At 41.5% G+C, this 10,650-nt stretch overlaps 1 long non-coding RNA gene across 1 annotated transcript; it reads left to right on the forward strand.

Moving 5' to 3' along the window:
• The first annotated feature begins 5,602 nt into the window (after positions 1–5,602).
• On the forward strand, positions 5,603–10,650 carry LOC140002003 (uncharacterized). The gene is made up of 3 exons (XR_011807847.1): positions 5,603–6,757; positions 8,101–8,257; positions 9,287–10,650. It is a non-coding gene; the product is annotated as an uncharacterized lncRNA (long non-coding RNA).

Genomic DNA, 10,650 nt, shown 5'->3' on the forward strand with positions numbered 1-10,650 from the left:
TGAGTTCAGTTAAATTAAATTCTTTCATTTCTGTTTCAGCATTACCAAGTTTCCCATTGCTGCATTTGTGATTCTATGCAGGACTTTAATTTTATGTTTTTGATACTGCCATGTGTTATGGTACTGATCTAACATAACACACTAAAGCCCGGGACAGTATTAGGGCACTACCTAGGGTGTTAGCTCTCGAAGGCTGGGATTGCTCTGCTTAGTTCCTGTCTCTGAAACTGGTAGTCAGCTGTCTGTGTCTACAACTGATTGCAGTCAGTACTGAATAACATGAGTATGGGTGGTATCGATGCTACAATTTTAAATACCCACAATAACAAATGGTACTAGAATTGCTGAATGTGAGTACTGTAGTGACTCTTGTGATGACAGCCTTGTTCCCCTACCTGTGCAATTCATCTCCATTGTGTTGTTCCCTTATGCCAGTCTCCTTCAAGGAGCAGTGGTATCCTTGCAAAACCTTTCCACACAGCAGTAGGACAGGGGAAATGGGAGACAAGCCATGCTGTTCTGCCCCTTAAGTGGGAATACCTGAAGCAGCTTTGCCCAGGATCGTATCTAGTGCAAGGGCTGGGGGGCACTTCAGGACGCCATCTTCTACTCCTTTTCACAGTAGAAGCTGTGTGCAGAATGCTCACGTATGTACATTTTAGATTATTTAGATTATTGGCACTTCTTTGCGTAAAAGTCAGTTGTTTTTAAAAAGCTTTTGTATCTTCCCAGAAGTTAGGCAGGTGGAAGCTGTCAAAATCAAGCAATGTTAATGGGATGTAGTGTTTTTATGCTAGCCATGTGAATGTGAACAGAGGCGTGAACAGAAGAATCACCATTCCTCATTCCTGCATTTCTGCCATCTTCTTTATGAGAAAAGGCAAGGAAACAAAGTGCTTGGAAAGACGAGAGTGTGCTTGGTTTCTATGGAATCTTTTTAAGATGACTAACATTATTTCCTTTCACTTACAAAAATTATCTTTGCCTAAAGAAAGCAGAGGCTTGTGAAAATGCATTACTCTGAAAAGGAACCAGCCCAAGGCTTGTACACTTTTAAAATCTTGAATTCTTTTAAATAGAACTTAAATGGTACATAGGTTTTGGGTGGACTATAGCATGAAAACCAGTTAGAATGAATGATAAGTTATAATTACCATCATAAGCTTTTAAAAGAAGCAAGGTTTTTGTTTGCTTGTTTGTTTTTGTTAATGGTCTTTATTTATTTATTTATTTCCTTTGGTGAAGTCCTGTGCTCTCTTTTTCCATTCAAAGTTCACAGAGTACAGTGCCACATCCTTGGTTATTAATCTGATCTGTAAGGGAAGCAGAAACTATCATCAGACCATTGCAAGAACATCTTGTTCAACAGTTTTCAGTCACTAGTTAGGTTGTGAACACAATTCTCAATTAGAACAATAGACTTCTCAAAATCTTACTAAAATATTGTCATCCTGGGAGCAGGTGTGGCATGAAAAAGTTTGCCAGTTGTTTCAATTCCTTCTTCCTCTCCACAGTTGCAAGGAAAGCCTGAACTTAGAAGCAACGGTAGCATTATTGGTTCCTGTACAGGCATTTGCTTAATGGAAGCTTGAATCGATAAGCCTGATTTTTTTTTTTTCTTTTTAATTGCAGTATAAATTATGTTTTCTTCTATATTGCCAAATAATGCTTAGGGAGACAAAATTTACAGTATAAGAGTTCTCTGCAGTTCAATCATAATGCGTTAGTTTAAGCAAAGCCAACAGCTGCAAATACCTGCTTCAGAAGGAACTAACATGGACACTAACAGCCTTCATGGTGTGATGCTCAAGGGTAAAGCTTAATCTTATCAAACAGAGTCAGCAGATACAAACAAGAGTCAGAAACTACCAGCCTCTGCAGCAGAGTAGACAGTGTAGCTTCCATGCACTTTTCAGCCTCATTTTCAAGTGCAAGAAATGTAAGGGAGTTACCAGGTTTTAAAATGTTGAGGAGAAATTTGTTATCTGAAACAGGAGAGGGAGAGGGAGACTGTAAAGTCAGCAGCATGCTAAGCAACATCCTGCTACAGAATAAAAAAAAATGATTGATTGATGAAGGCTAATTCAAGGTGGGCTAAAAGTAACCTCACAGACAGACTGAAATGGTTGAGGTTGGCAGGAAGCTCTGGAGGTCCCCTGGTCCAAACCCTGCTCCAGCAGGGTCACCCAGAGCAGGCTGCCCAGGGCCGTGTCTAGGTGGGTTGTGAAGTTCTCCAAGGAGGAGACTCCACAACTCTCTGGGCAACCTGTGCCAACAGCTTCCTGATGGTTAGCCAGAACCTCCCGTGCTCCAGTTTGTACCCACTGCCTCTTGTCATGCCACTGGGCACCACTGAAAAGAGCCTGGCTCCATACTAAGTACGCTCAAGTACTGCTTAAGGGACAAATCCGAGGTATTGTATTTGCCTGAAGAAAAAAAACCAAACACTCAAATTCCTTTTATTTTGGCAATGCTATTACACATTTAGTATTTCAATTTGCTGTGATTAATATATTCGCAGTGCTACACACAACTGCCCTTGTTTGTTGTTTGACAATCCCACCTGCGTAGCTTCTAGGAAGCTTCTTAAAAGCTTTTTATGAAAGCTTTTTAAAAACAACTGACTGATTTTTATGCAGAGAAGTGCAAGACATTATAAAACATTAGTGATGTGTACAAGAGATGCTTTAAGGGCTGTGTCTGGATGTGGACAACCAAAAGAGCAGATGAATGAATGGTAGCACCAGTTCAGATCAAAGATCATGTCCAGCCTTTGTGCTATCTCTATCAATGGCCCACAGCCAGATACCAACCTTGGCAATTGCTTTTCATTAGAGAGTATATAATTTTAAGAGTTTGATTAACACAATTTAAATACAAGAGGTAAACAAAAGTATATTGGAAGCCTTAAAAATCACTTCAGTTCTGAAAAGTGTCACTCACTTCCTTAAGCAAAATAAAATCTATCAGCCTTGAAGAACCAACACTGCCTGGGGAAGATGAGAGTTTTATTCTTTTCTGCATCATTAAATAAATTAACTAAATCCCACCAGGGGAGTTGTTTGTGCAGTTTCAGTGCTTTAAAACTCTAGTCAACTCCACAAAGGGATTAAGCTTGTTTATATCCTTTGTCTATCTGCTCTTTCATGCAAAATGCCTAAGTATCCGTTGGTGTGTAGGTTAGAGCACAGGCTGTTCCATTTCCATGGACAGCCCCTCTTCCTAGACCACACACCGATTATTCTTTTCTTCTCTCTTGTTCCCTCACCCTCTACCTGGCCTGTGTGCAGGTGACCAAGAAGGCCAACAGCATCCTGGCTGGTAGCATGAATAGTGTAGCCAGCAGGAGCAGCGAGGTAATTGTCCCCCTGTACTCTGCTCTGGTGAGGCTGCACCTTGAGTGCTGTGTTCAGCTTTGGGCCCCTCACTACAAGAATGATGTTGAGGCCCCAGAGCGTTCCCATAGCAGGTTTGGGGAGGCCTTATTGCTCTCTACTGGTACCTGAAAGGAAGGTGTGGGGAGCTGGGGATCAGTCTCTTCTCACAGGTAACTAGTAATAGGACTAGAGGGAACGGCCTCAAGTTACGCCAGGGGAGGTTCAGGTTGGAAATTAGGAGACATTTCTTCTCAGAAAGAGCAGTCAGGCACTGGGACAGGTTGCTCAGGGAGGTGGTGGAGTCACCGTCCCTGGGGGTGCTCAAGGAGAGGCTGGACCTGGTGCTTAGGGACATGGTTTAGTGGCTGACATTGGTGGTAGGGGGATTCCTGGGCCAGATGATCTTGGAGGTCTTTTCCAACCTTAATGATTCTGTTATTCTATGTACTAGGCTTCTTTTGGCTGCATAGTAGTCCAATTTCAGACAAATTTGGCATGAGTATGAGATTGTGAAAAGCAGCCTCTATTCATTTCCTTTGTTAAGCATGTTAGCGTGGTCCTGAGTCCCAGTAGCTCAGAATGGGGTGCCCTGCTCTGTGACCTCTGGGTCCATTCCTCTGGTTGGCACCCTGAGGTAACTGCGTATGGCTGTAGGCTGTGAATCCTAAAACACAACCATGAAATGGGTGTTGAGGCATTCAACTCATCCAAAGTGTAACACGCGCAGGCACACAGAGTCGTGCTCTTCAGTTAGCTCTCCATGTGCACATCTATTTGTGCTTAAGGCCACATCCAAGCCCTGGTCTGCAAACACCTTCATAACTCAGTTAAGCCAGAAGGCCTGGGGGCTGAGTTATGACGTGGGACTGCATACAAAGTAAGTGGGAGCAGGCTCCCCTGCCAGCAGACAGCTGGTTGGCAGCACTGAACAGGAGCAGAAGACGTGAGGAGCAGAGCAGAACAGAGCTCTCCCCAGTGCTCCTGGCCTTAGCAGGAGCAGCGACCAGTCACCACTGCCCAGCTGATGCACCAAGCGCCTCTGCAGGTGAGCCAAGTCACATAAGTGCAGACAGTCTAAATACCTACAGCAGCAAAGCAGTAGCTGCTGGCTCTGATGGTGTGGACAGGGGATTTTCAGAGGGATGTCTCTCTATATTTGTCCACTGCAGCTCTGGTGCAGTTGCGCTTCAGGCAGCTGTGCTCTGTTAGATCTAGCTGTGAGCACCACATAGCCAAGGCCATAGCAGGTTAGTGGCGCCACTAACCATGTTATTGCTGCCTGATGATGGTACTGAGAACACAAAGGGAAAATGTCAGGCATTTGCAAGTCACTTTCCTAATAATGGAGCAATCCATGATGAGGAATGGTATATTTATCCTAAATTCAGACTGTCTTGCTGCTCAGGCAGCTTCTTTCACAAGGCTCATGTCACATCTTCCCTTCCTGCAGGTAAGGATTCCCTGCTATACAAAATTGCCTTAGGTCACCCAAACCTGGTATAAATCATGCATTTTTGAAGGGATTTCAAATTCTTGTGCTTTGGAGATAAAGAGTTTTGGTATACAGGCTAATTGAGACCTTATGTGGGAGATGAGCAGTTTATTATATGCTTGTGTACTATGATCTTTGTTACTCCTTTACCCAAAAAAACCCTGACTGGATGGACATAGATTGGGCAGGGATTTGTTAGACCCCAAGAGCAGCTATGCCCAGGAGTGCCTCCAGATGGGTGGTATGAATCCCCTGTGTATCTTCAGCATGAAAATCACAGCACTGACATTCAGATACAGTGTGCAATTTGAAGGACTGACGTTTTAGTTGTCTTTTATTAACAACAAAAAAAAAAAGCGCTAAAATTATCATATTTAGTAATAAAATTATTGAAGAATCCCATGGTGCTGTTAGTAAGAAATACTTTTCTGAGAACAACCTCAGTTACCAGAAAGGAGGCTGTTCACCTAAGACTTTTCTGTAAGTCACACAATCGTTTTCATTAGGAACCTGTGCTGAGCATGTACATCAGAGAAGAGAAGTCAAAACAAAATTAGCAAGAACCAAAAGAACAGCAGTTACCCTGTAATAATTACCATCTCCATAAACAAGCCTGATGCATCCCAGTAGGCACCTGCCACCAGATTACTAACTTCTGCTTATTACAGCTGAGTAAAGCTTGCTGTTGCCAGCCTTGGGGACAGGCTGCCCTCTTGACAGGTCCTCAGCTGCAGGCGGAGGAGCCATGCGCAATCCCAGGGGAGGCACGATGCTTGCTGGGGCAGGAAGAGCTGTCACATCACACAAGTGCTCTCATTTTAGCCCATCAGCCTTCCACAGACCTTATTGCTTAGGTTCAGCTGTGATCATGAAAATCACAATGCAGATGTCTTGTGCTATCAGTTCCCAGTGCCAGCTACTGCACATTCCTTTTGAAAATAATGTTGTGAAGGGACTCCTAGACCCTGTTTCTCAAGTATTTGCCAAATGCCTGAGGCATGCATTTCAGAAAGACTTACTTGCCAGGAGGCTGGCTGACTGATGGGTGAAGTGGGAAAGACTTTTGTCTCCTGGGCCCTTGGGTGTCAGGGGCTGACATGCAGGTACCCTGCTTTGGGGGCACTCATCTTACTAGCCACAGCTGCTCCTGCATCATTTATCCTCCATCCCCTCTGTATTTTAGGAGATTTCATCCTCACCACTTCTGGGGATCCAGAGAACAGCTTGTTACTTGTAAAATCTACTGGGGAATCACCATAACAAAATAGCTCTGGGACACAAGTGGCTCTCTCATCTCCAGTGCCTCATTTTGTTTTCTCTTAGATTCCCTTTTTTATCATCAGGGAAGGACAGACCACGCTCTTTGATCTCACAGAGTAACCAAATCTTTCATGAAGGCACAGATATAGTAGAAAAGAAAATTTTCTTAACTCTCACAGACAAAATAATTGGAAAAGAGATACCTACATTCTTCTGCTCTTCTTTTCTTCCTGGAAACCTTTCTATCAGCCTTTTGTTTTGAGAGATGCTGGCTGTGAAGATCACTGGGGGTCCAGAGGAGAGGAGGCATGTTGATGGATAGCTTTTTATCCCTTATTCATTATCCCTTTGGCACCTGCTTTCTGGCATGTCTGAACGATGATCAGGCTTGCACACACCTGATGAATACACCTGACTGAGAACAATGCCTGAAAAGATAACTTAAAAAGATGGCAAAAATGAATATTCACTATACCAGTTAGCAGTCTGGGACCTCCCTTCCTAAGCCTTTTGGGAGAAACCAGGTAAACCTGAGTTTCCCAGAATCAGAGCTGATGATTTGCATGTCTAAGTCCCCTGAATGTCACAAGAAGCACATGTGGGTTTTCAGTCTGTCTCCGAGAATTTGGTAAGTGGCATTTCTGACTATTTCACATCTCCAGATGAATTCTGCTGGAAGCCACCAGCGGTCAGTGGTGGAAATTTTCATGGCAGGCAGGTCGTTTTGTAAGCCACGGGGAGCCAGATGGAGCCAATTCCATAATCCTGAACTATAAATAATGCATTATTTAATACAGAATTTGAAGTCCCTGAAGGCTTGCAAATCAGTCACATAATAGCTTTTCGTGTTAGACACACTGAATGTTGTAATAACCTGATGTCGTTTTGAACACAGTGATTAAGTATTCAGTTTACAAGACAAATGGAGACTCATTAGAGTCAATCAGAGAAGAATTACACGAACTTAAATTGCAGGTATTTATCACAGTTCTCAAAAGAATATTTTAGTAGATATTTTGTAAGAAAAAGTTGCTGCTTTGTTATTCTGTAAAAGTACTGCCTTCTTCATAAAGAACTAATGAGATCTTTTTCCAGTCCTGATGTTTTATGGTAATCTGACTGTACTATGTCATTTTACGTCATTGTGCAGTGAAATAGTGAGTGTGACAATGGATGTCCTATCGGCAATTTTTTACCAATCTATTTTAAGCTTTTGCCTTTGTGATGACTAGAATGAAAGCTTTACTTTAGCTAATGCAATAGGAACTGAATCAGCCATCAGTGACTTCCAGTACACTATCCATGGGGGAAAAAAAAAAAGGCAGAAAGAAAACGTAATATTTGACATGCTTAGTTTGTTATGTTTGCTTAGTGTGAAAAATGTTGGGAATTTGCAGTAATTTAGAGTTTAATGACATAAAGAATACAAAGTTTTACAGAAATACAGAATTCAGTTCAAAATACATTCATTCTTTTTATGATTCAGAATTTGTATGATTTCAATTCTACCTATCTCTGTAAGTTTTTTTTTTACTATATTTATCTCTTTTAAATAAGATTGCCTAAGCTGTGATAAGGCTGCCAAAAGCCAATTAACAATATTAGAGTAATACTTTGTAGCTGAGGAACTGGAATAAAATTATTTCAATTTAGCTAGGGATTGCAAAGTAAAATATTAAGTATTATCAGAACTAAATTTAGAGAAAGAAAGCCATAGACTGAGGCTGCTTTTCAGAAACTTGCTTAACATTTTTTTTCCCTGAAATTCTCTGCAGCACAGCAGACCTATCCTGTTGACTCCAGATAACAGCATTTGGAGCTCCTATTGATTCAAGACAAAGATTTATTATTGGTAGAACAAATCACAGTCAGGCACTGCTAATTAATAAATAACCTTTGCATCAGAAATGGCTTACAGTAAAGCTCCTGTTTTAACTGCCTATTTGCAGTAACAGTGTGCTTCTCTTCTAGGTTATTTGGCATTGTTTGTATCTACACCGAGAGGCTGTGTTTTGTACTCACTCTTTGTGAAGATATAATTTACATGGTCATCCTCTGGATTCTCACAGCCACCTTCAGCCTCATTAAGAGAAGCTGCTATTCCAAGACAACTGCAATTTGCATTTAAGTAAGAGAGCAGAAAGGTTTTCAGATAAAAGCATATCAATTAGATTGTTTTGCCTGAGAAAAGGAGTTACATTTTCATAAGAAGAAGGGGGCAGTTTTGCCTTAATTTTCTTAGACTCCGAGATAGGGAGCAATCCTTGATGCAGCCTGACTGCACCAGAAGGTTTATTACCAAATTTTCTTCTGTGCTTTATGTATTATTGGAATTAACAACCAAGTACACTGCTCTCAGAAGCATTCCAGGGTAGCTTAAAATAGATTAAATTTGTATGGTTGGTGTAATTTATATGACAATAAGCAGTTCATTTTCTTGTCATTTTAAATTCTGCTAGTTATCATTTTTTTTTGGAAACAATTCAGTTCTGGGAAACATTTTCCAGTTTTCTGGGTAAAAAGTGGGATTTTGTCATAATTATGGACAGTCAAACCAGCTGACACACCAACCACGTCCATATGAGACAAAGAGCCAATTTGTTCCTGAACTTAGCCAGAACATTTCTGACTCCCAGTTGCTGATGTTGTGGTTATTGGCCACATTTTCATAGCTGGGAAGAACAGCTTCCCAAGACAACCTTTTTTTGCTAGTCATAATTTTATTTCCCAGTGAGCCTTTCCTAAAAATAGGACTTCAACATCCATTAGAAAATACCAATGCAGCAAAGACACTTGCAATTCCAAGAGCATTGCGATGTGGGGCTGTGCTTTGTAGTTGACTCAAAGTATCAGCAATATGTCAGACAATTCACTTCTGAAATTCTGGTACTAATACTTCTGAACTTCTGCAGAGCTTACATTAGCCTTCTTATTCTGGTTTGTACGGAAGAGGGGAAGAAACTGAAGGACCAAGTGACTTGCTGCAGCTCACACAGAGAAATAACAAAAGCCATGGCCAGACCCTTGTTTGGTCCTGCATATATTAGGCAAAACTGGATTTGCACCATTAGTTGCTCTGTTCTGTAATGGATTTGGCAGAAGGTTGGTTTGTGTGACATAGATCTGAGTTATAAATAATGTTATTTTGTGCCTACAGGTGCTGCTTTACAAATAAAATGACTGCAGGAGCAAAACAGTCTGAAAGCTAAATGCCATATATCTGAGTTCAAAATGTACTTATTTAGAGCATTAAGGCAAGTGAACATCCATTTTAAAGCACTTTTAAGACAACTTTCATTTCACCTAGGCAATATGCATTGCCCACATGGAGATGCATTTTTACTGCCCTTGAAAACTTGGAAAACCGGAGTGGGTGGAAAGCTGTGCTGTGCCTGAAGAGTGTGTTTCAATGATGTACCCACCCGCTGAGAACACAGGGGCCTGAGAGAGCTTTCCTGAACTTCACGAAGGGTGCTGCCCCATACAAACATGCTGGATTTGGGATATCCAGGTGTGAAAACCTTTCCTATTTCACAAGCAGAATAAAGTCTTGTATCAGGATTTCCCCAAACCTAAGATCGTGCCTAGATGCTGCGAAGCCAGACGTGGGCTGTTGTCCTCCACCATGTGCCAGGAGGGGTGGCACCACCGTTATCAAGGTGGTTTCAACATCGCTGTTTGCTCTAGGTCTTTGCCAGTGGTTTGGGGGTTTCTTTGAGATAAATTCTGCACCTTGAAAGTTGCTGTGAGGCAGGAGATTGTTTTGCAACTGGGAGCAAAGGGACAGCATGCAGCAAGGGTCAATCTTCCTCTTGGGTATTTCACTTTTAAGTCTCTGAGTGTCAGAGGTTTGACAATGGGTAGCGGATTAACAGGGATTAATCTAATCAGTTACACTCAGAAATAAAGAAGTAAACGAATAGAAGAACTTTGAAATAGCAGTATGATTATTTTGTGGAATAAACACCAGCCCCATGAATAGGCTCAACCAACCTAAAGTAGCCTCTCCACTCCATTGGCAATCCATGGTGGAGCTCATATGTTCTGATCCCAGCAGATTCCTCCAGCTGGCACCAAGCAGAGCAGGGGCTAACAGAGGAAAGTTGTCCCTGTTAAAATCATTTGGAGGGTGCTGTCTGAGAGATCTTTTAATTAGATATACATCTAAATCAGGGCAGCTGTTTGCCTGTTGTACTTTTTGTTGTTGTTGTTGTTATTTTGTTTTATTTTCCTGCTGCATGATTTTTAGCTACTCAGTCATGTTTTTGCACGATAATACAGTCATGGAAATGGTTTAAATCACCTTATGTAAGAAACCTCTAGTCAATCATGTCACAGTAATGTCATAAGGAAAATCACAGCAAAATTTATTAAAATGTCATACAAGTTATTTAGGATGTCATAAACAATATTTGTCTGTTTTTAGTAACACTGAGATATACTCATTCGTGTAAGCCTTCTCGTCTCAAGTGATAACAGACAAGTGGTTAAAACATGGAGAAGAATACTGTCTCACATGCC

Source organism: Anas platyrhynchos, chromosome 3 (assembly GCF_047663525.1).
Source record: "Anas platyrhynchos isolate ZD024472 breed Pekin duck chromosome 3, IASCAAS_PekinDuck_T2T, whole genome shotgun sequence".
In the NCBI taxonomy this organism is placed as follows: Eukaryota; Metazoa; Chordata; class Aves; order Anseriformes; family Anatidae; genus Anas; species Anas platyrhynchos.